This window comes from Lagenorhynchus albirostris, chromosome 1 (genome assembly GCF_949774975.1).
Source record: "Lagenorhynchus albirostris chromosome 1, mLagAlb1.1, whole genome shotgun sequence".
In the NCBI taxonomy this organism is placed as follows: domain Eukaryota; kingdom Metazoa; phylum Chordata; class Mammalia; order Artiodactyla; family Delphinidae; genus Lagenorhynchus; species Lagenorhynchus albirostris.
In genome coordinates this window covers 65,869,705-65,897,360 of record NC_083095.1, presented here as the reverse complement: position 1 = coordinate 65,897,360, position 27,656 = coordinate 65,869,705, and the positions used below count along the sequence as shown (strand labels likewise).

Here is a 27,656-nt window from a genome sequence, read left to right as displayed (position 1 = left end):
ATTATTGGTGGTTCAGTACATGGTAGTTGACAATAAAGAACTATTCCAATGCATGTGGCTCTTTAAGATAAAACAAGGCAAGATAGGTTGTTTTAAAAATGAAATTTTTGCTGGTTTGAAACCTTAAGTATTAAACGACATTGCACCTGATGCTTTCTTTGGTCCCTGGAAAGGATAAGAAGCGATTAGGAGGTAGTCACATTGTTAACTCTATTATAGTCATTTGTTTATTTCATATAAGGAAGATAACAGTCTATGGCGATTCTTTTAAGTCAAAGTCTTCTGCCCTCCAAATGATCATTGAAAGATTATAATGTAATTCATGTTTAAAATGTGAATGCTCTTGGCTCTATATTTTCTAAAGAACATTCTTTTTCATTTTGATAGAGTTTTCACTCATATTGTATATATCTCCCTGTTCAATATTTTAAATTTGGTGTGTACTTCAAAAGTGATTGCTGTTTTGTGATTTACAGCCTTGGAGAAAAATAACATAGTAGTCATAACTTTGCAGTTTTTTGTGATGCACGAAGATCAGATTTTTTAATGTTGGTTAATGCTTTGCTAATTAAAGTGTGCATGTTAATTAAAGCAGAGGCTAATGTTAATTACCTATATTAATGGAATCTCATGTAGCACCTGCCTGAAGCAATGGGTTCAGTTTTCAAAATATCTCAATTAAGGCTGAAACTTTTGATTTGCATCTAGTAGGGTTTCAATTAACTGCATTGAAAACTTAAATAACACTCTTAGGAGTGCAAAATATCAGTGATTATATGAAGTACAGTGGAGTTTGGTAGGTTCATTTCTGAAGGCTCTTTTTAGCCTAACTGTATTTATTTCTTGTCTGCTGGTCAAAATTCTGTTCATCCACTAAGACCCAGTGGAAATACCATCTCTTCCATGTATTTCCAATGTACTGTTAGCTCCTTTTTGTTGCTCTTCTTTCTTTTATGCCATTCTGCCTTGCATTATAATTACCTGTGACAATCTGTGTCTTTTGCTAACTAACTAGAAGCTCCTTAAAGACCTTATCTTCATCCCTTACAAGGCCCAGCACACCTGATAAGATGCTAGGATGTTTTCTAAATTGAAGATACTCTTTAAGTGTTTGCAAAACGACTAAGTACCTTTATTGACTGAAGTGGAAATGAGTGAATTTTTAACTTTCAGCCAGACAATTGCACTGTTGCTACATGTGTGACTGCTTCAGGTAAAGCATGAAGTTGCTGTTTGGGATCTTACTGCTTTGTCAAATAAAAGATCGATGACTTTGTTAATTTCAGTTAAATATGAGCTGCAATGGGGAAGAGGCTTCTTGTTCAATATAAAATAGTCAGTGTTAGGAGATCAGAGGACTTGTGTTTATGCTGGCAGGGATGATGTGAACACCCTCTTTTAGTCCCAGGTTTATAATCTGACCATTTTACGTGCAGATCTGGCTTGCGACCCCATAAGCACAAATATTGAATACTTTAAATAAACTATAAATTTAAGAGAGCCATAGAGGGCTTGTTTTATCTTGTAAGATAACATGTTATCATGTAGTGGGCCGAAATTTTAAATTAATGAATTAAAAATATAGATAGATGCCTGCAGACAGGTACATTGTAATTAGTGTGCATGTCATTTCTCCGAAACTTAGTGTTATGTTTGCTGGAGTCCCAGTCACAACCATTCCCATTGGGTCTTGGGAAAGGATTATGAGCTAATGGTGCTCACCTTTTTGACATCTAGTATAATCATGGTTTCAGAAAAATAGTTTCCATTACTCTACATAATTGAAGGGAGCAGTAATCTCCTCAAGAAGTATACACAAATAGTATATTTGTATACTATAGAAATACTATACTATTTGTATACTATAGAAATACTATATTTGTGTATAGAAGTATACTATTTGTATAGTATACTATTTGTGTATAGAAGTATATTTGTGTATAGAAGTATACACAAATATATTTGTGTATAGAAGTATACTATTTGTATAGTATACTATTTGTATACTATAGAAATACTATATTTGTGTATAGAAGTATACACAAATCTCCTCAAGAAGTATACACACTGATTTACAGGCTCTGGAAATAAGCACCAGTTACTGCTGTTCCTGGGCAAACTCTGACTCTAACTGACTGTGGATCTCAGAGGACCAGGATTTGTCTTCATTCAGCTGTGGAGAATATCAAATGAGCATAAGATTTCCATGTGTAAGGTATAACCAGAAAGGTGACAAAAAGGCACGTAACTGCTTACCGTCCTGCTGATTTAAAAAATATATATATATATTTTTTGCGGTACGCGTGCCTCTCACTGTTGTGGTCTCTCCCGTTGCAGAGCACAGGCTCTGGACGTGCAGGCTCAGCGGCCATGGCTCACGGGCCCAGCCACTCCGCGGCATGTGGGATCTTCCCGGACCAGGGCACGAACCCGTGTCCCCTGCATCGGCAGGCGGACTCTCAACCACTGTGCCACCAGGAAAGCCTAAAAATAAAAATTTTTTTAAGGAAAAACTAATAGTACTTTTGGGGCAAGAAGACATCAGGTGTCGTTTTGATGGCAGGACATATGATTGCTGGAAATGAGAAGTGAATGTGTCCATTAAGAGTGATACAGGCTTAGAGGTGATAGTGAGTGCTTACATACTTCATGTCACAATTGGCTCAATGTTGGTTAGTTAGCAGCTGAGATAAATACAACAACTATTTGGAGAAATGTGACAACTATGCATATCAGATTTCTCATGATGAGGCAATGGGCCAGGTCTTTACAAGTCTAAGAGTAAAGTCACCAAAGCATCTAATCTCCACTGTGGCACCATTAAGGTGGAAAATGGCAGAGCATTAGCAGGAAGACATTGGGAACAGCTGGAAAACATCTGGTAGGAAGTAACAACCTGAAGGGTATACTGGGCTTTTCCTAATTGTGAGGCGATCACTCAAAAAGCCTGGAAAGAAATGTCAGTGTTTTGGTGGTGGGAGAAAGGAGTTGGCTGGAAGACTACCTTCCAGCCCAGGGGGTTGAGAGAATTCTGAAAATAAGTGATTTTAGCGCCTGGTAAAAAGCTTACAGGGAAGAAAAAGATTATAGAAAATTAACCTGCTTTTCCTCAAGTGCTAAATAAGAACAAACTTTTTAGAGGTGTCAGTGAGGCTTACATGAACCTGGAATCCACTTTAGGAAGATAGTTGATTCATCATCACCTTGTGAATAATATTTAAAACATATGATTTTGAGGGTATATGGAAAGGTTATGTGTTCGCAGAGAATGTGGAAACACTAATTAAGCTGGAGTGAGGAAGGTGAACTATTTAATGACTCAATTCACCATACATCTTTCTTAATTTACTATCTCATGATTTTTCTAGAACCTACAGGAAATATAAAAAGGCTTTTGGGCTATTTCTGTCACTGTATTTCTTCTTCTTTTTTTTTTTTCACTCTAGCCATTTGTCCTTGACTGTCTATGTCTCAATGCTCACTCTCCCACTTTCTCACAAAGATCACCTAACTTTTCATAATTGCTAGTTTCAAGACTCACCATAAAACAATAAGTGCTCGAGAGGGTGTGGAGAAAAGGGAACCCTCTTGCACTGTTGATGGGAATGTAAATTGATACACCCACTATGGAGAACAGTAAGGAGGTTCCTTAAAAAAGTAAAAATAGAACTACCATACGACCCAGCAAACCCACTACTGGGCATATACCCTGAGAAAACCATAATTCAAAAAGAGTCATGTACCACAATGTTCATTGCAACTCTATTTACAATAGCCAGGACATGGAAGCAACCTAAGTGTCCATAGACAGATGAATGGATAAAGAAGATGTGGCACATATATGCAATGGAATATTACTCGGCCATAAAAAGAAACGAAATTGAGTTATTTGTAGTGAGGTGGATGGACCTAGAGACTGTCATACAGAGTGAAGTAAGTCAGAAAGAGAAAAACAAATACCGTATGCTAACACATATATATGGAATCTAAAAGAAAAAAATAAAAAGGTTCTGAAGAACCTAGGGCCAGGACAGGAATAAAGACACAGGCGTAGAGAATGGACTTGAGGACATGGGGAGGGGAAGGGTAAGCTGGGACGAAGGGAGAGAGTGGCATGGACATATATACACTACCAAATGTAAAATAGATAGCTAGTGGGAAGAAGCCACATAGCACAGGGAGATCAGCTCTGTGCTTTGTGACCACCTAGAGGGGTGGAATAGGGAGGGTGGGAGGGAGGCTCAAGAGGGAGGGGGGCTTCCCTGGTGGCACAGTGGTTGACAGTCTGCCTGCCGATGTAGGGGACATGGGTTCATGCCCCGGTCCGGGAAGATCCCACATGCCGAGGAGCAGCTGGGCCCGTGAGCCATGGTCGCTGAGCCTGCGCGTCCGGAGCCTGTGCTCCGCAAAGGGAGAGGCCACAACAGTGAGAGGCCCGTGTACCGCAAAAAAAAAAAAAAAGACTAGATAACAAATGCTGACGTGGATGTGGAGAAAAGGGAACCCCTGTGCACTGTTGGTGGGATTGTAAATTGGTACAGCCACTATGGAGAACAGTGTGGAGGAGCATCAAAAAGTTAAATATATAACTGCTATCATATGATCTAGCAATCCCCCTTCTAGGAATATATCCAGAGGAAATGAAAACACCAACTTGAAAAGGTACCTGCACGCCCATGTTCATAGCAGCATTATTTACAATAGTCAAGACATGGAAACAACCTAAGTGTCCATCAATGGATGAATGGTTAAAGAAGTTCTACAAAATAGTATATTATTCAGCCATAAAAATGAGGAAATTCTACCATTTGTGACAAAATGGATGGACATTAAAGGCATTATGCTAAGGGAAATAAGTCAGAGAGAGAAAGACAAATACTGTATTATCTTACTTATATGTGTAATAAAAAAAAAACTCATAAAAAAAGAGATCAGACATGTGGTTCCAGAGGCAGAGGGTGGGGGGAGGAGGAATTGGAGGAAGGTGGTCAAAAAGGTACAAGTTTTCAGTTATAAGATACATAAGAACTAGGGATATAATGTACAACATGATGACTATAGTTAATACGGCTGTATGATATATAGAGAAGTTGTTATGAGAGTGATTCCTGAGAGTCTCATCACAAGGAAAGGTTTTTTTCTTTTCTTTTTTCTTTTATTTTTATTGTATCTATAGGAGATGATGGATGTTGGCTGAACCTATTGCAATAATCTTTTCACAGTATGTATGTAAATCAAACCATCATGTTATACTCCTTAAACTTATACTGTGGTGGAAGTCAATTATTTCTCAATAAAACTGGAAGAACAACTCCACTCAAACTGAAGTCCCAGAAGCCTTTAAATACCAATTTGAAGGAACAGGTGAATCATTATGTGAAATGTTTTATGTTCTAGATTTGTCTGATTACTTCCTCATGGTGTCTTGTAACTTTTCCCCTAGCCCCTATTTCCTATAACCTATAAATTTGGTCCAGAGTCTTCCTTGGATTCAGGTTGAATGGTTTTGGCACCTATACTTCATATGACATCTCATCAGGTTGTGTTGTCCATTCTCTGTGTTACTAAAGTGATGACAGCCAAATATCTTCTTCATAGACATCAGACTGTCCTTATAATTAGCAGGTAATCTGTAGGACAGTGTTTTGACATCATGTGAATATTTAGTTCTCCATCAAAGCTTTGCTTAATGGTTTTAGAATCCATTGATGATTTTTGTTGGAATCAATGATTTCTTTGGGGATTGTGAAATGCTGGTTTTCTAATTCTGTTATTTCCTAACTTTTTTTTTTTTTTTTTTTTTTGCGGTACGCGGGCCTCTCACTGTTGCGGCCTCTCCCATTGCGGAGCACAGGCTCCGGATGCGCAGGCTCAACGGCCATGGCTGGCTCAACGCAGGCTCGAACGGCCATGGCTCACGGGCACGAACCCGTGTCCCCTGTATCGGCAGGCGGACTCTCAACCACTGTGCCACCAGGGAAGCCCTCCTTCCATATTTTTAACTGGCATTTCTTTTCTGTAGAGCTTCCTCATATCAACCTCAGATGAACTACAGTTTCTCTTTTAAAAAGCAAGTGAAATACCTTATTCTTTCTTTTTACTTACCAATTTTGTGGTAATAGTCATCTTAAGTAGTGACACTTTTTTTTTTTCTGTTAGTTCAACTAAGTATTTTATCTCAGGGTTAAAGTATCATAAGACCTGCTAAAATTAAGCATCATCACTTTAAATTAAAATGTGTAACACAGAGGCTTCATTGCTCCCACAAGTTTTCTTGTTTGCAATTCTTAGACAATCCCAATCTATTTTAAACTGAAGGAATCTCAGTAGACTTTGGTCAAAGCATCACCTTTAAGGATATTCATCCTGCCACAGCTCAGGAAGTCTTTAAATGCCACCATTTATATCTTACCACTCAGATTGGCAACCTGAGGTGTTTGCAGCACTGGCCAAGGATCTCTGCTTTCTACCAGGACATTGCCTCTCCTTCAAGCTTCCTTGAAGGATTGTTCATGAGCCTTCACTCAACAGCCCATTCATTTATTCATTCATTCATTCAATCAACACACAATTTTCTGACATTGAGGATACAATTATGAAGAGGAAAGATAAGGTCTCTGCCCTTGTGGAATTTACATTTCACTGGGATATGGATCAGAAAAAGCAAGTGTGTAAATAAGCAAAAAAAAAATCATTTAGTCCAATAACTATAATTGTAAGATATAGTAAATTTAGGAAGAAAATAAATACGACCTGAGAAAGAGAATAATAGGAGATACTTATCTGCAGTGAGATGATCAGGGAATGAAGTAATATTTAAACAGACCTAAAGGATATGAAGATGATAGCCATATGAAGAAGGAAGGAGGAAAGTTCTAGGGAGAGGGGACAGCATGGGAAGGAGCTAGTGTTCATTCAACGAATTGAAAGAAGCCTAGTATAGCTGGAATGTGTGGGTGAGCGTGAGAGCAGCTTGGAAGGAATGACAGACAGCAAAGGCCAGAAACAGCAGGACCCTGAAGACTCTGATACCCAAGGGAAAGTATGTCTGCACCACACTGGTTGAGGCTAGGTCAGATCTTTCCTTTAAATAGATTTTGAGCATAATATCTAATGTCTACTATTGTGTTATCGATAATGGGGAAATACAGAATAATGGAAATATAAAATAATAATGGAGCAGTCTGTTGTAATTTGTCAGCCGTGGACAGAGCCATATTTAGAAATTCTTTTTATAACTAGTCTTTTGGCTTAGGAGATAGCAATAGTTCATTTTTTTCACTCTGGTCCTAATATAATGATCAGAAAAAGAGTTAAGCAAAAGGGAGGAGAAAGAAGGAGGATATAATTTTGCTTAATTTATCCCTTACTTAGAACAGCGGTATGCCTGATGGGTAGGAATCAAGCCTTCGAAGAGGAAATAAAAATGTGTATTTGTATTTTTTTCAGTCTCTTCCAGATATAATAGCAATAAGCTAGTGAGTATTTTCAGAAACAACTAAGCAACAAGCCCACCTTTATAAGCTGTAAGCAGCAGTGGTGATCAATCTATGTAGTAGTAAAGATGATATAAATGCATAGGAGCTACTGTTGCAAATTTTTGTGCAAGGGGGTGTGTGTGTGTGTGTGTGTGTGCATGTGAGTGTGTGCTTCTGTCACAGATTTACCAGAAAATAATCCCAGTAGCTCTTTTTAATACTTGGTGAACTTGTAGAAAGGAAGGAAGAATTAGTGGATATTGTCTTAGTCTGTTTGGACTTCTGTAACAGAATGACATGGGCTGGGTGGCTTCTAAACATCAGAAATTTATTTCTCACAGTTTTGGAGGCTGGAAAGTCCAAGATCAAGGTGCTGGCAGATTCGGGATCTGGTGAGGGCCCACTTCCTTGTTCACTGTGGCTCACATGTCAGAAGGGCGGGAGAGTTCTCTGGGGTTTCCTTAATAAGGACACTAATCCAATTCATGAGGACTCCACCCTCATGATGTAATCACCTACCAAAGGCCTCACCTCCTAACACCAGCACATTGAGTGTTAGGTTTCAACATATGAATTTGGAGGGGGGGGTGCACCAATACTTTAGTCTATAAGAAATACGTTTTGAGTTTAATTTGGGTTCTAGAGTTTCATTTTTAAGCATATTACAACTTCAGCCTATGAAAGAATTTTGTTTAAGTTAAGCTTTTATTTAAGAACATTCCATTTTGTGTTTGTAATAACCATTCTTCACACTCATCATACACACTTGCTTTTTTCCCTTGCTCTTCCACTTGCCTTTATTCTCCTCATACTACTTTCCTCCCGTTGGGTCTCCTTCCCTGTTGACAAGATAAGCTAATTTCTGAGGCTCTGAGGTCTTTTCTGGCTGTGTGAATTGGGGCCCCAAAGGAAATCCAGTTTCATGTGATTTCTCCTGCCTGATACCCAGACCCCTGGGAGCAGGGCTGGGATGAGTCTTAGGTGGAGATGAGGGAGGTGGACACTCAAGACTTGGGGGTCTTTTCCAGGCTCTCCTCACCGCTGCTGTGAAAATAGATTTCCATCCATTAACCTTTCTTAAAATTATCTTGTAGATCAATGTATTTCAATCTTTAAGTGAAGAATATTGAAATTCATGAACTTAGAGATGGGTACTATGTTAATGTTAATGCCTGTGAATATTTGAAATGTACTAGTACATCAGATATCTTTCTAATTCAATAGCTAACAAGAGTAGGGATGGGGATCATGGACAAAAGTAATGAGAGTTTTTTTAAGGAGGCTCTTTTTTTTTTTAACATCTTTATTGGAATATAATTGCTTTAGAGTGGTGTGTTAGTTTTCCGCTTTATAACAAAGTGAATCAGTTATACATATACATATGTTCCCATATCCCCTCCCTCTTGCATCTCCCTCCCTCCCACCCTCCCTATCCCACCCCTCTAGGTGGTCACAAACCACTAAGCTGATCTCCCTGTGCTATGCGGATGCTTCCCACTAGCTACCTATTTTACGTTTGGTAGTGTATATATGTCCATGCCACTCTCTCACTTTGTCACAGCTTACCCTTCCCCCTCCCCATATCCTCAAGTCCATTCTCTAGTAGGTCTGTGTCTTTATTCCTGTCTTACCCCTAGGTTCTTCATGACCTTTTTTTTTTCTTTCTTAGATTCCATATATATGTGTTAGCATACAGTATTTCTTTTTCTCTTTCTGACTTACTTCACTCTGTATGACAGATTCTGGGTCCATCCACCTCACTACACATAACTCAATTTTGTTTTCTTTTATGACTGAGTAATATTCCATTGTATATATGTGCCACATCTTCTTTATCCATTCATCCAATGTTGGACACTTAGGTTGCTTCCATGTCTGAGCTGCAATGAACATTTTGGTACATGACTCTTTTTGAATTCTGGTTTTCTCAGGATATATGCCCAGTAGTGGGATTGCTGGGTCGTATGGTAGTTCTATTTTTACTTTTTTAAGGAACCCCCATACTGTTCTCCATAGTGGCTGTACCAATTCACATTTCCACCAGCAGTGCAAGAGTGTTCCCTTTTCTCCACACCCTCTCCAGTATTTATTGTTTCTAGATTTTTTGATGATGGCCATTCTGACCAGTATGAGATGATATCTCACTGTAGTTTTGATTTGCATTTCTCTAATGATTAATGATGTTGAGCATTCTTTCATGTGTTTGTTGGCAATCTGTATATTTTCTTGGAAAAATGTCTATTTAGGTCTTCTGCCCATTTTTGGATTGGGTTGTTCTTTTGTCATTGAGCTGCATGAGCTGCTTGTAAATTTTGGAGATTAATCCTTTGTCAGTTGCTTCATTTGCAAATATTTTCTCCCATTCTGAGGGTTGTCTTTTGGTCTTATTTATGGTTTCCTTTGCTCTGCAGAACCTTTTAAGTTTCATTAGGTCCCATTTGTTTAATTTTGTTTTTATTTCCATTTCTCTAGGAGGAGGGTCAAAAAGGATCTTGCTGTGATTTATGTCAGAGTGTTCTGCCTATGTTTTCCTCTAAGAGTTTGATAGTGTCTGGCCTTACATTTAGGTCTTTAATCCATTTGGAGTTTATTTTTGTGTATGGTGTTAGGGAGTGTTCGAATTTCATACCTTTACATGTACCTGTACAGTTTTCCCAGCACCACTTATTGAAGAGGCTGTCTTTTCTCCACTGTATATTCTTGCCTCCTTTATCAAAGATAAGGTGACCATATGTGTGTGGGTTTATCTCTGGGCTTTCTATCCTGTTCCATTGATCTATATTTCTGTTTTTGTGCCAGTACCATACTGTCTTGATTACTGTAGCTTTGTAGTATAGTCTGAAGTCAGGGAGCCTGATTCCTCCAGCTCCATTTTTCATTCTCAATATTGCTTTGGCTATTCGGGGTCTTTTGTGTTTCCATCCAAATGGTGAAATTTTTTGTTCTAGTTCTGTGAAAAAAGCCAGTGGTAGTTTCATAGGGATTGCATTGAATCTGTAAATTGCTTTGGGTAGTAGAGTCATTTTTACAATGTTGATTCTTCCAATCCAAGAACATGGTATATCTCTCCATGTATTTGTATCATCTTTAATTTCTTTCATCAGTGTCTTATAATTTTCTGCATATAGGTCTTTTGTCTCCTGAGGTAGGTTTATTCCTAGATATTTTATTCTTTTTGTTGCAATGGTAAATGGGAGTGTTTTCTTAATTTCACTTTCAGATTTTTCATCATTAGTGTATAGGTTGTATCCTGCTACTTTATCAGATTCATTGATTAGCTTTAGTAGTTTTCTGGTAGCATCTTTAGGATTCTCTATGTATAGTATCATGTCATCTGCAAAGAGTGACAGCTTTACTTCTGCTTTTCCCATTTGGATTCCTTTTATTTCTTTTTCTTCTCTGATTGCTGTGGCTAAAACTTCCAAAACTATGTTGAATACTAGAGGTGAGAGTGGGCAACCTTGTCTTGTTCCTTATCTTAGTGGAAATGGTTTCAGTTTTTCACCATTGAGGATGATGTTGGCTGTGGGTTTGTCATATATGGTCTTTATTATGTTGAGAAAAGTTCCCTCTACGCCTACTTTCTGCAGGGTTTTTATCATAAATGGGTGTTGAATTTTGTCGAAAGCTCTCTCTGCATCTATTGAGATGATCATATGGTTTTTCTCCTTCCATTTGTTAATATGGTGGATCATGTTGATTGATTTGCATATATTGAAGAATCCTTGCATTCCTGTAATAAACTCCACTTGATCATAGTGTATGATCCTTTTAATGTGCTATTGGCTTCTCTTTGCTAGTATTTTGTGGAGGATTTTTGCATCTATGTTCATCAGTGATATTGGCCTGTAGTTTTTTTCTTTGTGACATCTTTGTCTGGTTTTGGTATCAGGGTGATGGTGGCCTCGTAGAATGAGTTGGGCAGTGTTCCTCTCTCTGCTATATTTTGGAAGAGTTTGAGAAGGATAGGTGTTAGCTCTTCTCTAAATGTTTGATAGAATTCGCCTGTGAAGCCATCTGGTCCTGGGCTTTTGTTTTTTGGAAGATTTTTAATCACAGTTTCAATTTCAGTGCTTGTGATTGGTCTGTTCATATTTTCTATTTCTTCCTGGTTCAGTCTTGGCAGGTTGTGCATTTCTAAGAATTTGTCCATTTCTTCCAGGTTGTCCATTTTATTGGCATAGAGTTGTTTGTAGTAATCTCTCATGATCCTTTGTATTTCTGCAGTGTCAGTTGTTACTTCTCCTTTTTCATTTCTAATTCTATTGATTTGAGTCTTCTCCCTTTTTTTCCTGATGAGTCTGGCTACTGATTTATCAATTTTGTTTATCTTCTCAAAGAACTAGCTTTTAGTTTTATTGATATTTGCTATCCTTCCCTTCATTTCTTTTTCATTTATTTCTGATCTGATCTTTATGGTTTCTTTCCTTCTGCTAACTTTGGGGGTTTTTTGTTCTTTTTCTAGTTGCTTTAGGTGCAAGGTTAGGTTGTTTATTTGAGATGTTTACTGTTTCTTAAGGTAGGATTTTATTGCTCTAAACTTCCCGCTTAGAACTGCTTTTGCTGCATCCCATAGGTTTTGGGTCGTCGTGTCTCCATTGTCATTTGTTTCTAGGTATTTTTTGATTTCCTCTTTGATTTCTTCAGTGATCTCTTTGTTATTAAGTAGTGTATTGTTTAGACTCCACGTGTTTGTATTTTTTATAGATCTTTTCCTGTAATTGGTATCTAGTCTCATAGTGTTGTGGTCGGAAAAGATACTTGATGCAAGTTTAATTTTCTTAAATTTACCAAGGTTTGATTTGTGAAGCAAGAGGTGATCTATCCTGGAGAATGTTCCATGAGCATTTGAGAAAAATGTGTATTCTGTTGTTTTTGGGTGGAATGTCCTATAAATATCAATTAAGTCCAACTTGTTTAATGTATCATTTAAAGCTTGTGTTTCCTTATTTATTTTTCTTTTGGATGATCTGTCCATTGGTGAAGATGGGGTGTTAAAGTCCCCTACTATGATTGTGTTACTGTCGATTTCCCCTTTATGGCTGTTAGTATTTGCCTTATGTATTGAGGTGCTCCTATGTTGGGTGCATAAATATTTACAATTGTTATATCTTCTTCTTGGATTGATCCCTTGATCATTATGTAGTGTCCTTCTTTGTCTCTTGTAATAGTCTTTATTTTCAAGTCTATTTTATCTGATATGAGTATTGCTACTCCAGCTTTCTTTTGATTTCCATTTGCATGGATTATCTTTTTCCAGCCCCTCACTTTCAGTCTCTATGTGTCCCTAGGTCTGAAGTGGGTCTCTTGTAGATAGCATATATATGGGTCTTGTTTTTGTATCCATTCAGCCAGTCTATGTCTTTTGGTGGGAGCATTTAATCCATTTACATTTAAGGTAATTATCGATATGTATGTTCCTATTCCCATTTTCTTAAATGTTTTAGGTTAGTTATTGTAGGTGTTTTCCTTCTCTTGCGTTTCTTGCCTAGAGAAGTTCCTTTAGCAGTTGTTGTAAAGCTGGTTTGGTGGTGCTGAACTCTCTCAGTTTTTGCTTGTCTGTAAAGGTTTTAATTTCTCCATCAAGTCTGAATGAGATCCTTGCTAGGTAGAGTAATCTTGGTTGTAGGTTTTTCTCCTTCATCACTTTAAATATGTCCTGCCACTCCCTTCTGGCTTGCAGAGTTTCAGCTGAAAGATCAGCTGTTAACCTTATGGGGAATCCCTTGTATGTTATTTGTTGTTTTTCCCTTGCTGCTTTTAATATGTTTTCTTTATATTTAATTTTTGATAGTTTAATTAATATGTGTCGTGGCATATTTCTCCTTGGATTTATCCTGTATGGGACTGTCTGTGCTTCCTGGACTTGATTAACTATTTCCTTTCCCATATTAGGGAAGTTTTCAACTATAATCTCTTCAAATATTTTCTCAGTCCCTTTCTTTTTCTCTTCTTCTTCTGAGACCCCTATAATTTGAATGTTGGTGCATTTAATGTTATCCCAGAGGTCTCTGAGACTGTCCTCAGTTCTTTTCATTCTTTTTTCTTTATTCTGCTCTGCAGTAGTTATTTCCACTATTTTATCTTCCAGGTCACTTATCCATTCTTCTTCCTCAGTTATTCTGCTATTGATCCCTTCTAGAGTATTTTTAATTTCATTTATTGTGTTGTTCATCGTTGCTTGTTTCATCTTTAGTTCTTCTAGGTCCTTGTTAAATGTTTCTTGCATTTTCTCTATTTCCAAGATTTTGGATCATCTTTACTATCATTATTCTGAATTCTTTTTTAAGTAGACTGCCTATTTCCTCTTCATTTGTTAGGTCTGGTGTGTTTTTACCTTGCTCCTTCATCTGCTGTGTGTTTTTCTTTCTTCTCATTTGGCTTATCTTACTGTGTTTGGGGTCTCCTTTTCACAGGCTTCAGGTTCGTAGTTCCTATTGTTTTTGGTGTCTGTCCCCAGTGACTAAGGTTGGTTCTGTGGGTTGTGTAGGCTTCCTGGTGGAGGGGACTAGTGCCTGTGTTCTGGTGGATGAGGCTGGATCTTGTCTTTCTGATGGGCAGGTCCACGTCTGGCGGTGTGTTTTGGGGTGTCTGTGGCCTTATTGTGATTTTAGGCAGCCTCTCTGCTAATGGATGGGGCTGTGTTCCTGTCTTGCTAGTTGTTTGGCATAGGGTGTCCAGCACTGTAGCTTGCTGGTTGTTGAGTGAAGCTGGGTCTTGGTGTTGAGATGGAGATCTCTGGGAGATTTTCGCCGTTTTATATTATGTGGAGCTGGGAGGTCTCTTGTGGACCTATGTCCTGAAGTTGGCTCTCCCACCTCAGAGGCACAGCACTGACTCCTGGCTGGAGCACCAAGAGCCTTTCATTTATACGGCTCAGAATAAAAGGGAGAAAAAATAGAAAGAAAGAAAAAAAGAGGATAAAATAAAATAAAGATAAAATAGTTATTAAAATAAAAAATAATTATTAAGAAGAAGACTTTTTAAAAGTAAAAAAAAAAAACAGATGGACAGAACCCTAGGACAAATGGTGAAAGCAAAGCTATACAAAATCTCAGACAGAAGCATATACATACACACTCCCAAAAAGAGGAAAAGGGGAAAAAATAATATATGTTGCTCCCAAAGTCCACCTCCTCAATTTGGGATGATTGGTTGTCTGTTCAGGTATTCCACAGATGCAGGGTACATGAAGTTGATTGTGGAGCTTTAATCTGCTGCTCCTGAGGCTGCTGGGAGAGATTTCCCTTTCTCTTCTTTGATTGCACAGCTCCCGGGGCTCAGCTTTGGATTTGGCCCCGCCTCTGCATGTAGGTCGCTGGAGGGCGTCTGTTCTTCGCTCAAACAGGATGAGCTTAAGGAGCAGCTGATTCAGGACTCTGGCTCACTCAGGCCGTGGCGGGCAGGGGGGGAGGAGGGGCATGGAGTGCGGGGCAAGCCTGCGGCGGCAGAGGCCGACGTGACGTTGCACCAGCCTCAGGCGCCCCATGCGTTCTCCCAGGGAAGTTATCCCTGGCTCACGGGACCCTGGCAGTGGCGGGCTGCACAGGCTTCTGGGAGGGGAGGTGTGGACAGTGACCTGTACTCGCACACAGGCTTTTTGGTGGCTGCAGCAGCAGCCTTAGCGTCTCATGCCCGTCTCGGGGGTCTGCGCAGATAGCCGTGGCACGCGCCGTCTCTGGAGCTCCTTTAAGCAGTGCTCTTAATCCCCTCTCCTTGTGCACCAGGAAACAAAGAGGCAAGAAAAAGTCTCTTGCCTCTTTAGCAGGTCCTGAGTTTTTCCCGGACTCCCTCCCGTCTAGCCGTGGTGCACTAGCCCCCTTCAGGACGTGTTCATGCCACCAACCCCAGTCCTTTCCCTGCGATCCTACCGAAGCCCAAGCCTCAGCTCCCAGCCCCGCCCGCCCCGGCGGGTGAGCAGACAAGCTTCTTGGGCTGGTAAGTGCTGGTCGGCACCAATCCTCTGTGCGGGAATGTCTTTGCTTTGCCCTCCGCACCCTGTGGCTGTGCTCTCCTCCGCGGCTCCGAAGCTTCCCCTCTCCACCACCCGCAGTCTCCGCCCACAAAGGGGCTTCTTAGTGTGTGGAAACCTTTCCTCCTTCACGGCTCCCTCCCACTGGTGCAGGTCCCATCCCTATTCTTTTGTCTCTGTTTTTTCATTTTTCTTTTGCCCTACCCAGGTACCTGGGGAGTTTCTTGCCTTTTGGGAGGTCTGAGGTCTTCTGCCAGCATTCAGTAGGTGTTCTGTAGGAGTTGTTCCACATGTAGATGTATTTCTGATGTATCTGTGGGGAGGAAGGTGATCTCTGCGTCTTACTCTTCTGCCATCTTCCTCCCTTCCCTTTATGGAGGCTCTTACATATAGCTTTGAGATTTACTCCAATGTTCTTATTCAGCATTTGGGGTTCTTGCCTTACTCATGCTAAGCATCCTCTGCTTTCATTAGAATTTCCTAATTAAACACTATTATCTGCATTTACATTTTTATTATGACTTTAGTAAATTAATTAATAACGAATATATTGAAAAGCAAAGCGTTTTCCCTAGAAAATTATTTTTATATTTCCTACAAATATGGTTTTAAATAAAATATCTAAGTTTTTAAATGACTTCTGACTTTCTTTTCTTTCTTCATCTTCAAATATTTCTCATTTATCAGTGAATCACATCTCAGTATAATATCTAGATAAAATGTGTTTTCTCTCCTTTTAAATACTTTTATATTCTCATCTGTTTTTATGGCATGTTACTGCATGTCTCCAGAGGCACACAGCATTTTTATTTTCAAGTAAATTTATATTAGTTACAGTCTCCAGCTGTTTTAGATATAGGATCATTTCCTGTCGGTACTGTTTCCAGGACAATTCTTTTTTTCCCTCACAAAAATGAAAAATGTAATTTAACAAAGACATCCTATAATTGCCTTCATATCTAGCAAGGTATCTAGCAATCTAAATACTTATTTTATTTAAAACATCTGTCTACATAATATCTAGTGATTGTCCAGGGCTAGATCATCCTTGGGAAAAGCAGCTGCTGCCATTTTTATTTAATTTATAAGGCACCACCAAAAATGTCTCCTTAATATTGAATCTTCTGCCACTATGTCATATGCGAGATTTTTTAAAAAATGAGAATAGCTTACCTTTTTGGTGTTTGCAGTTAGTCTTTTACAAATTAGGAAAGAATATTCTTTTAAAAATCACTATGGAAACATTGTGCAAGAATAGTAAGCTTTTGTTACATATATCAAGGTATCATAATAAAAATGGTGACATGCTACTCTACTCATATAACTAGACTTACATTGGAATCACATTTTATTTATTACTTATTTATTTTTAAGATTTTTTTGATGTGGACCATTTTTAAAGTCTTTATTGAATTTGTTACAGTATTACTTCTGTTTTGGTTTTTCGGCCACGAGGCATGTGGGGTCTTAGCTCCCCAACCAGGGATGGAACCCGCACCCCTTGCTTTGGAAGGCGAAGTCTTAACCACTGGACCGCCACGGAAGTCTCTGGAATCACATTTTAATTGTCATTTTTTTTAGACTTATTTGTCTGTAGTGCATTTTCTTTTTATTTATAATGAAAATGTAAAGTCTTTTTTATTCTGAAATCGGTCTGCTGATTAGAGTGATTAGTCAATGTGTTCTTGTTATTTTTCAGAAAATGCACGAGAAAGATGACAGCTTCTATAAAAGCTCTTTGTCTTGGGGGTGATACTGAATATTACTTGTAGAGGAACCAATTGGAAACTCTATTTATTGTGCAAGATCCTTGGAGCCTAAGATAAAGTGTTTAACTTTTAATAGATTGTATCAATTGAGGCTCAACCAAATGCCAAAACCAACAGACACCCAGGCTCACAATAGTGTGTCTAAATGAGAAAGTTTACCTTTTCCAGGGATGTAATCAAAATATTCCTTTTTGGAACACTAAGAGTATGAAAGGGAAATGATTATGGTTCCCTACTGACATACTGTTATGATTGACAGGAAAAACCAACATGCATGCCACCTGAGACATCTTGTTCAGGAACTTTCTGGAGGGTAGTAAATTGGTGTTGGCACAAACACAAAAAAATAAAATGACTTGATTCAGCACTTTTCAATTCTAAATCCCCAAACACTAAAGAAAGAAGTAAATATTCATCAAATGATCAAAATTTATATTGATTTTTATTCTACATTAGCAGCTCAAAGTCAAGACTCTTGACAGGGTGGATGTCGGTTTGAATGATTCTCTTTGAAATGAGGATACAGGCACTGAGCTGAGTGCTACCGTGCATTCCTGAACCATAGGCCCTGATTATTAGAACCCTAGGAGGCTAAATTTTTAAAAGGACAGTATAAAGGCAGACTTGTTCAGTTCTGTTTTGATAGCTAAATTGTTATTATTAGTATGTAAAGTAATTCTTGTTGTTCCTGCTTCATTCCTTCCTTTCTATCACCATCTAAGGACAACTATTTTATAGAATTTCAAAGGAGCTGGAGTGCACATTGTAGTCATAGAGTTAATAGCAGCATTTGCCAACATAATTGTACTTGGGAAGGAACTGCCAGTCCTGCAGGGCAAGAGAAACTAAGATTATATCTTCACATTATACATCTTTAATTTTTAGTTTCTGCCAGAAAGTACATAAGGATTTGCTGTAGTGGAATTTGGAAGATGGGAATAAGGATACAGCTGAAGAATATAAACACAGACTTGATGCCTGTGTCATCGTGCAGAGATTTGCTAAGGAAACAGTAATGGAGAAACATCGAAATTCTGATCATCCCCTCCAGTCCACACAGTGTAATCACACTCCTTTCCCACCCTAGCTCATGACATAGGATGCTGAATTTTTAATCGCTTTAACTACTTCCATTGCAAAGAGGAGGAGGGTGGTGGTGGATAAGGCTACCCACAAATGCGATTGTGTGATATATTTGTTCTTTATATTTGTTAGGTGGAGACATTATTGTCGTTGTTTTTACTAAACATCTCATCTATCATTAACATGGAGGAAGGAAACATTTTTCTTTACACACAAATGCAGAAGAAATAATGAAAATAGCATTCATGTTAATTTTTCTGCTTTGTTTAAATGCTTACCATTTAACAAATATCATTAAGGACATAGCTTTAAAATTGAATTTCTTAAACATTACAGTGAATGGTTTTAATGGTTTGCAAATAGCACCAAGTCAATAGAAATAAAGATGACATTTTAAAGATATAATATTTTTTACTTAAATCAGTTATCTTTTGCAGTTGTCCTGAGTTAATTATCCATGAATATAAATATAAGTAAACCTTGGGAACCTAAGGCTAGTTTTTCTGGGGCTGCCAATATGGTCAGAGAAGTTTTATATCCTAATGTACAGATTAGTATATACAGTAATCTTTGCTAAGTATAATATTGAAATAGCTTTGAGATTCTTGTTAAATTTTTAATGTATATTTAACTTTAAATGGGAAAATATTTATATATTTAAATACTTTTATAACTTTCTTATCCATTGATAAAAAGAATATTCTAATGAACTTACTGTTTCTTTGACAACATTTTCAAAGTGTAATATTGGTCATATCCTTGAATAAATATTTTAGCTCCTATTATGTAACATAATTTTCTGTAATTCTATGTTTAGGTTCCCTAAGGACAGGCACCATGTCTGACCCAGATTTGTATCTTGTACAATGTCTTACATATAAGAGACTCCCAAAATATGTTTGTCAGATGAAGACCTCTAATCAGCTTTACTCCAAAGAGAAACATTGCTCCTTAGTCCTATGACTCCCTGCTCCAACTGTGTAGGAGAAGGAGGCTTTGTTACTCCATTCAGTTGTGCACACAGGGCTGAAGAGAGACTCTCATCCTTTATAATGCCAAATATTCTTTGTACTTAGTTAGAATGTAGCTAATCATGGATGTGTGATAAATGTCTTCAGAGAGTTCATTTCTAGACAAAGGAAATGCACTTTGAATTCAATTCCAAAGACGAGTTATTTCAGGAAACCATGAACCTCCAACAGTGATGGCAAAAGCAACAACGCACAAAATAACTGGGATCTTGGGGGAAGAAAACACTGTAGAGGTGACAACGCTAAATCCTGGAGTGAGTATGAGGAATTCTGCCAAACAAAAGCATGGAGATTTCCAAGTGTAGATTCTAATCAACCCTGAAAGTCCTTGTCAGAGCCTGTGGGGGTCTAGAGACTGAAGGTGTTTCCAGAAGAATGAAGCAAGTTGGGCTAGTTGCGTGAGAAGGATACTATGGGGAGGCGAGAGGGGAGGCATAGTAAATATTTGTCTAAGGAGTAAGAGAAAAAGGCATGTGATTAGAGACAGTGCATCAAAGGGTAACAACAACAACAACAACAACAACAACAACTAGTAAAAGTAGGAAGATATTCCCAAATGACAAAATGATTGTCGGAAAAAGTACAGTTCCCCTCCATTGTATTGATGGATCTCCATGGTCCTCCTGAATTGGTGTGGATTCTTCCAAAGTGTGACATTGCTAATGTTTCTTCCAAAAGCTCAAATGACTCTTTTTTAATGGGAAATCAGATTTTATTAAGCTAAAACAAGTTCTTACCCAGAAGACTTAAAACTTCATTTTGAAATGGATTGTGCAGCTTACTGCATGATGACAATAGCCGAAATTTTCATTCTGTAAGTGTGAGACCATCGTGGTTAGTTTCTAATATAATACGTGAAGTATAGGATCACTCTATTAGCTGAATAAAATATTACCAAATGACTCGAAATAAAGAAGCTTTTCTTCTTCCTTTTTTTCCTAGATAAAAGTAAACAAGTTGTATATTACAATAATTTTCTGTCAAAGAAAAAAATAGTCTCCTTTCTAAGAGAAAATGAAGCCAACTATTTTAAAAATCAAGCTGAGGCTACAGCCTTCAAACTATCTGTTTTATTTCTTTGTAGACTTTAAACCATTTTAGATTTTCAAACTCAGTAAGATCTATTCAGCTAATTTGTATAGAGTGCCTATCACATACTGTGTGCTGTGCTGGGTGCTGGAGATGCAGCAATGAATATATGGATAAAAGTCCCTGTCCTCACGTGGCTTTCAGTCCACTGGGGGAAGATGGACAATACAAAATAAGTTACATATTTTAGCTACACATGGTGAATATGTATAAAGGATGATAAGGATTGCTGGGGGTGGGGGTCGGTTGAAGTATTAAGTAGAAGATCAAATAAGACCTGAATAAGAAGATGACATTTTCAGACAAGACCTGAGGGAGGTTAGGGACCAAGCTAGCTTGCAAACAAGACCAAATGCCCCTAGAGCATGCCCACAAGCCATGCTGGAGCATGTCCGGATAGGTTGAAGACTGAGGACTCAACTGGGGAATTTGGACAACAGCCTAGTTGGAGTGTATTCAAGAGAAAATAGGAGAGGGATTGGACATAGTGAGTATAGATAATACATGTAAAAGTGACTTTGCTGTAATGGAGAACAGAGAAATGGGGCTTTAGCCAGAGGATAGATTGGTATCAACTGATGTCTAGAGATTATTTTTCCTTTTTTCTTTTTTTTAACATGGGAGAAACAGCATCTGGGGCTGGGGTGGTAATGTGCTAATGAGAATAATTATAGTAGAGAGGAAAAACTTGATGAAGGGGAGAAGGGTGGTTTGCTGCTGGGGTGATAATCTTTGTGTAGATAAGAGGGGGTCTAGTGCCTAAGTAGAGGGGATTGGTCTTGGATAGAAATACGGACTGTTTCCACAGAAAAAGGAGAGAAAGCAGAGGATGTGGACCCAGATGCAAGTGGGTGGGTAGATGTGGTGGGAAGCTATGAAGTACAATATGAATGAGCAGGCAGACCTACAATGGCATGAGTTAAGAAAGAGTAAAATTAATTATTTAACATTCTCAGGATACTTAACCCAACAAAGGATGCTGTGACGTGCAGTGATAATGAAATAATTGATATTTCTTAAATAAATCAGTGCTTTTTAGGGCAAGGATAAGGCATATGTCTATATGTGATTATAAAAGTATGTGTTTAATCCTTAAAGACTGTTAGAATAACTGAAACTTACCTCCCCACCACCAAATTTTTCATGGGCTAACTATTTTGTCATTAGACACAATATCAGAGGAAGGTAGATGGTTGAGTAATTATTCAGGCCCTGGAGAAGATCGTTGAATTTGGATCACCACATACCAAGCCAAATTTAAATAAAATATTTTAGAACACTGTCTTGTGTTCTGATTATATTATTATTTTGTAGTCTAAATTTGAAAGCGTATCTGTAGTGATTTAAGCTATAGGTGCATACAAAATAAAAGGGGAAAACATACTAGCAATGATAAGCGGCAAAGCAATTGTATTAAACCTCAGATGAGAAGGCAGTGTTTCTAACTTTATTATGTGTATTAGTCTGCTAGGGTGGCAATAACAAACTACCACAGACTAGGTGGCTTAAACAACAGATTTATTTATTTCTTTCTTACAGTTCTGGAGGCTGGAAGTCCCAGATCAACATGTTGGGAGGTTTGGCAGGTTGGATTTCTGGTGAGGCCTCTCTCCTTGCTTGTAAATGACTGGCTACCTTCTCATTGTGTCCTCACATGGCCTTTTCTCTGTGGGAGCGCTCTGCATCTTCTTATAAGGACACCAGTCCTGTTGGATTAGGGCCACACCCTTGTGATCTATTTAACCTTAATTACCTCTTTAAAGACCCTGTCTCCAAATACAGTCACATTGGGGTTTAAGGCTTCAACATACAAATTGAAAAGTTATGACATTATGTGTCCTGAGTCTATAACATTATGTTAAACGTTTACTAGAGAGATATGAGTTAGTAGAATCTCTTAGGCATTCCCCCTGTTTGGGATGCTGGGCTTCTGGCCTCTTGGAAGCTGTTGATTCCCTTCTCAATGCAATGTTCTCAAAGTACACCAGGAGGTAGGAACTTTATGAGCATATTTGGACTCATCCATCAGACACCTATGTTCCCATGACAGAAAAAAGGGAGATGGAGGAAGATAATGCCATCACAGAAACAATGTCCTCTTTTGTTGGCAGGTCATTGGATAGGGTTCCGACTCCCTAACCTGACATACTCCATAGCCTATCCCCTTCTACTTTAGCCTCTTCATCCAAATGCCTCCAAAACTCCAGCCACCATTCTCTGAACATGCCACATCCTTTCATAACTCTGGGCCTCTGAACAAAATGAGGTACTCTGCCTATAAAGATATTCATCTGCTTCTTTACCTGACAAAGTCATAGCCATGCTCCCAGATCTGGCTCAGATGCCACCTCTGTCAAGCCTTTACTGCCTACTCCTCACCTTCAGGCAATTAGTTCTTTTATTTCCCATCTTCCCCCACAATCATTTCACTTGGCACATTTGTAGGTATCTGTTGGCATGGCTCTTTCCTCCACTACACTGCAGTCCCTTGAGAAAAGGGGCTATGTTTTGTTCTTCTTTGTACCCACAGTCCCTGGTACAGTTCCTGACACATGATAAAGGCTCAGTGAATATATGAGTAATAAATTATTTACTGAGCCCCTATCATGTTCCAGATACTGTCAAGGTGGGAATACAAAATGGCTGAGGAGACAGACAGACAGTGTCCCTGTATGGAGCTTAGAGTCTGGAGACAGAGACAGAAAAAGTGTAAGCCAGCAAATGTAAGAATTTTTTTTTTTTTTTTTTGCGGTACGTGGGCCTCTCACTGTTGTGGCCTCTGCCGTGTGGACGCGCAGGCTCAGCGGCCATGGCTCACGGGCCCAGCCACTCCGCGGCATGTGGGATCTTCCCGGACCAGGGCACGAACCCGTGTCCACTGCATCGGCAGGTGGACTCTCAACCACTGCGCCACTAGGGAAGCCCCAAATGTAAGAATTTTAAGTTGTGATATGTGCTGTGAAGGAAATTAACACTTCCGAAATGGAGAAAGATAGAGTGGATCTACTTTTGATAGGGTGGTCAGGGAAGGCCTCTCTGAGAAGTAACATGTCAGCTGAGAGCTAAAGGATGAGAAGATGTTACCAAGAGAATGTTCCAGAGAAAGGGAACAGTATATGCAGAGGTCCTGAGACAGGAAAGAGCTGTTTAAAGAGCTGGGAGAAGGCAAGCATGACGGTGCATAGTGATCAAGAGGGAGACAAGTAGGAAATGAGGTCTGAGACAGGCAGGAACCAAATCTAATGAGCTGTGGAAGAAGTTTGTGTTTTAGATCTGAATGCAGTATGAAACCAACTCAGTTTTATAGAGACCACTCTGGTCCTGTAAGGGAAGAGGTTAGAGGGGCAGGAATGGGTGAGGGGAGATACATATTAGAAGATAATTGCATCAGGGGAGAGATGATGAAGGCTTGGACCAGTCTGGCAGCAATGCAGACTGTGAAGACAGACTGGAGAGACATTTTGAAAGAGGAATCAACAGAATTTAGGGAGTAACTGGCTGTGGAAAATGAAGAAGAGGAGTCATGGAAGACTCTCAAGTTTCTGACCTAAGCAACAGATGGTGCCATTGATTTAACGGGAAAGTCCTAAGAACAAAGTTTCGGGGCACACGATAAGGATGAGAATGGAGAGTGTTTTAAACAGTGATGCCTAAAGTAAATTCAGTTAGCAATGTCAGGTGATTGGTTGGGTAGGTAGTTATGGCACTCAGAGGAGAGAATAGGAGGCCATTACTACATAGATGGCATGGAAAGCCATGGAAGAGAGTATAAATAAAGAAAAGAGATCCAGAATTAAGCCCTGAAATACCAACAACCAGTGATCCCAGATGTGATTCAAAAAGATCAATGAACTGTCTATAAAATAGATTTGGGGATGGTGGAGAAAGAAGGAGGGAGAGTGTTTGAGAATCCATCGCATTAGGTCAGCTAAGGTGTAATGCAGGCCTAGATTAGAATAAGTGAGAACTGATTCTTTTTCTCTTCTCATCATACACCATCTCCCATGGCAGTCTCATTTCCTTTCCTAATGTCAACCATTGCCTCTGGGTTTATATTTCAGTCTTAATATTTCCACTTGCTTGCTGAACATCTCATTTGGGGAATCATACTAGTACCTCAAACCAAAAGACTCAATTCCAGCTCATTTGTTCCATTCACCTGTACTGCTGTTTTTATATTCCTACTCCCATTGACGGCACCTACCAGGAAGTGAGAGGTGGATCTGTCTCTGAGTCTGTTCCCTCTTGTTCCTTTTTATTTTCCTTAATAGGTTGCTAAATCCCATTGATTACAATCAATCCCATTGATTGATTAGTAGGATCAGTAATATTATTTAATGTCTTAGTTTCCATTTGTAAAATGTAGTCACTTTTAAAAGCATCCACAATTGTAATAGATGCTAAGAAATGAAATTCTTTTAATCAAAGATTCAGTGTTACTATTTTTTTAAGAACTATAGTTTCTTCAAATCTTTTTCTTAAAAATTTACCTTTGGGGCTTCCCTGGTGGCGCAGTGGTTGAGAGTCCGCCTGCCGATGCAGGGGACACGGGTTCGTGCCCCGGTCCGGGAAGATCCCACATGCCGTGGAGCGGCTGGGCCCATGAGCCATGGCCGCTGAGCCTGCGCGTCTGGAGCCTGTGCTCCGCAACGGGAGAGGCCATAACAGCGAGATGCCCGCGTACCGCAAAAAAAAAAAAAAAAAAATTTACCTTTGGACTAAGATACAGTATGAGAAAAAGTTAAGACAGTTTGCAGAGAGATTTAGACTGGCAAAGTCATTCAACCTTAGCAGAAGAAGCAACTTTGGTTCTATTTTTATCATCACGTTTAGGAATGAATCACTGAAAGCAGAGATAGAAATAGAGGTGGATAGAAAAGACCTGGGCCATCTAATTCATCTCCTTGTTAGCACAGGGAAGTTTCCTATGTCAAATGCCTTTGAGATATTGTGCAATAAAAGTCTTAGATTAACAACATTTCAATCACTTTTGTAAGGTGACTAATTATTTTTCAAGTTGCTCTCAGCAACTTGTCTCTCTCTGAGCTCCTTTCCATGTATCCCTGTCATGAGAGGTGTTTCCCTCTGTGCACAGAAATGGCCTAGGATCTCAAAGGGATGAACTTCAATTATTCTTCTATAGTAGTGATGAGTCTATATTAAGTTGGCCTCCCTCTTGATGATGCTTTTTGTGACCAGTGGCACACATTTGTGAAATCTTTACCCAGAGCAAGCAGTGGTCTAATTTGCTACCTTAGGGTGGTTAAAAATTAATGGGAACCTGTAGGGATCAGACATGCCCCTTGGCATCTAATGGTGCAGATTCAATATTTTAATGGGGTTACCAATAGAATACTTTGTGTGGGATGTCCTCCTCAGTATCCCTATAGCATTGAGGAGGGGAGGGGTGGGGGGGTAGCATTTGGAAAGATTGTTTTTAAGTTCTTTTTTAAAATTATTATTACTGTTATTTTACTGAAGTAGAGTTGATTTACCATGTTGTGGCAATCTCTGCTGTACAGCAAAGTGACTCAGTTATGCACACACAGACATTCTTTTTTTATATTCTTTTCCATTATGGTTCAGGATACAGTAGGACCTTGTTGTTTATCCATTCTAAATGTAATAGTTTGCATCTACTAACCCCAAACTCCCAGTCCATCCCTCTCCCTCCCCCACTCCCCTTGGCAACCGCACGTCTCTTCTCTATGTCTATGAGTCTGTTTCCGTTTTGTAGAGAGGTTCATTGTGCCATATTTTAGTGGTATCACGTGGTATTTCTCTTTCTCTTTCTGACTTACTTCACTTAGTATGATAATCTCTAGTTGCATTAAATTCTTTGACTATTGTTCAGTATCTCTCAGTTATCTCATATTTAGTTACTTAAGAATATTGTATGCTCTTTTGAAAGATATATTCTGTTGTTTTTTTCTAATCATTGACTCCCTCTATTCAGTTTCATGTACCTCCCCCCAACTGTTAAAAAATATTCTTATGTCTGTAGGTATCATTTCTCCAAATTCTATGATATCTGCAAAGCTCTGAGTTGGCACTCTTCTGTGTTGCCATTAATATACTCCATACCTTCTCTTTCACTATCTATTAATAAATATGCCGAATAACACTAAATCTAGTATTTCCTTTGTGCTTTTCCATCAGCCATACCCCTCTTCCCATACTGAATGTACTCCGTGTAACATTATCCTTTGTTTATACTGTTTGACATAATTCTTAATCCAGTTGAGTCTATTCTTATTCAAGCCAATTTGTTTGGGCAAGAAGAGTTTACATGAACCAATACATAGATTGCAGTTCTTAACTGATTTCTGAAACTTCAGTTATATGAGTATAGTAATTTTAGCATTTTTAAAGTTCTTCCTCAGTATCTAGAACATTCATAAGTAGCTGCTTGTGGAAAGCAACAAAATGCGAACTCTAGAGTGGTTTGAGATCTTACATTTCATAAGCTACCCATTTCCTTTACAGAGTCCTGATTTGCCCTTTTAAGCAGCTGCTACTTTGCAACACTCTCTCTTTCTTTCCATGGTTGAGTCTGTAAAACCAGAGACCAGGCAAAAGGCCTTGGTTGGCACTGGATGCAAAGAGTAGGAGGTCATGTCTGACTTTGCTTTTCCATTCTGGCAACTGCTTTTCCTGCATGTTATAGAATTCTGACCTGGGTCAAACAGGTCTGACTCAGACCTGTTTTTTTGTAGGAGAATATATATAATTAAATTATAAAGAAGCAGAAGTGTTAAGGCTATTGAGAAATGTTAACGGACGTGTTGGATTTAGTGAAGTGCGCCAAAAGAAAATAAGAGCTCCTTTGGTCCACAGTGAACATAACTCATCATTGCCCTTTCCCCTTCACCATAGGCAAGCATGCCACTGAGAAGACTTCATTCCCCGTCTCATCTGGTGTTCTAGGGAACTCTAAAGCCACAGGGATCACAACAGCTGCAATAAATAAAGCATCTATTCAATGCTATTCCATGCCAAATATTATTCAGCATTCTTTTGGCCTTGGTTTGATAGAAAACAGCATGGTGAACTTACTACCTCTCCCTGTACTACAGTGAGCCCCAAGTATCTATGAAAGATTTAACAATTCAAGCCTGCATGTAAGCAAAATCACTGTTCTCTCTATTTTAACATTATTAAGACAAAATTCAGAGAACCAAAAAAAAAAAAATGTAGTACAGGAAGTCCGTTGTCACTATTGGAAAGGTATTGA

General features: G+C 38.9%; 1 protein-coding gene across 1 annotated transcript in view; it reads left to right on the top strand.

Moving 5' to 3' along the window:
- The window catches only part of AKAP6 (A-kinase anchoring protein 6), a 373,547-nt gene that overhangs the window by 202,508 nt on the left and 143,383 nt on the right, over positions 1-27,656 (top strand). The window lies entirely within an intron of this gene.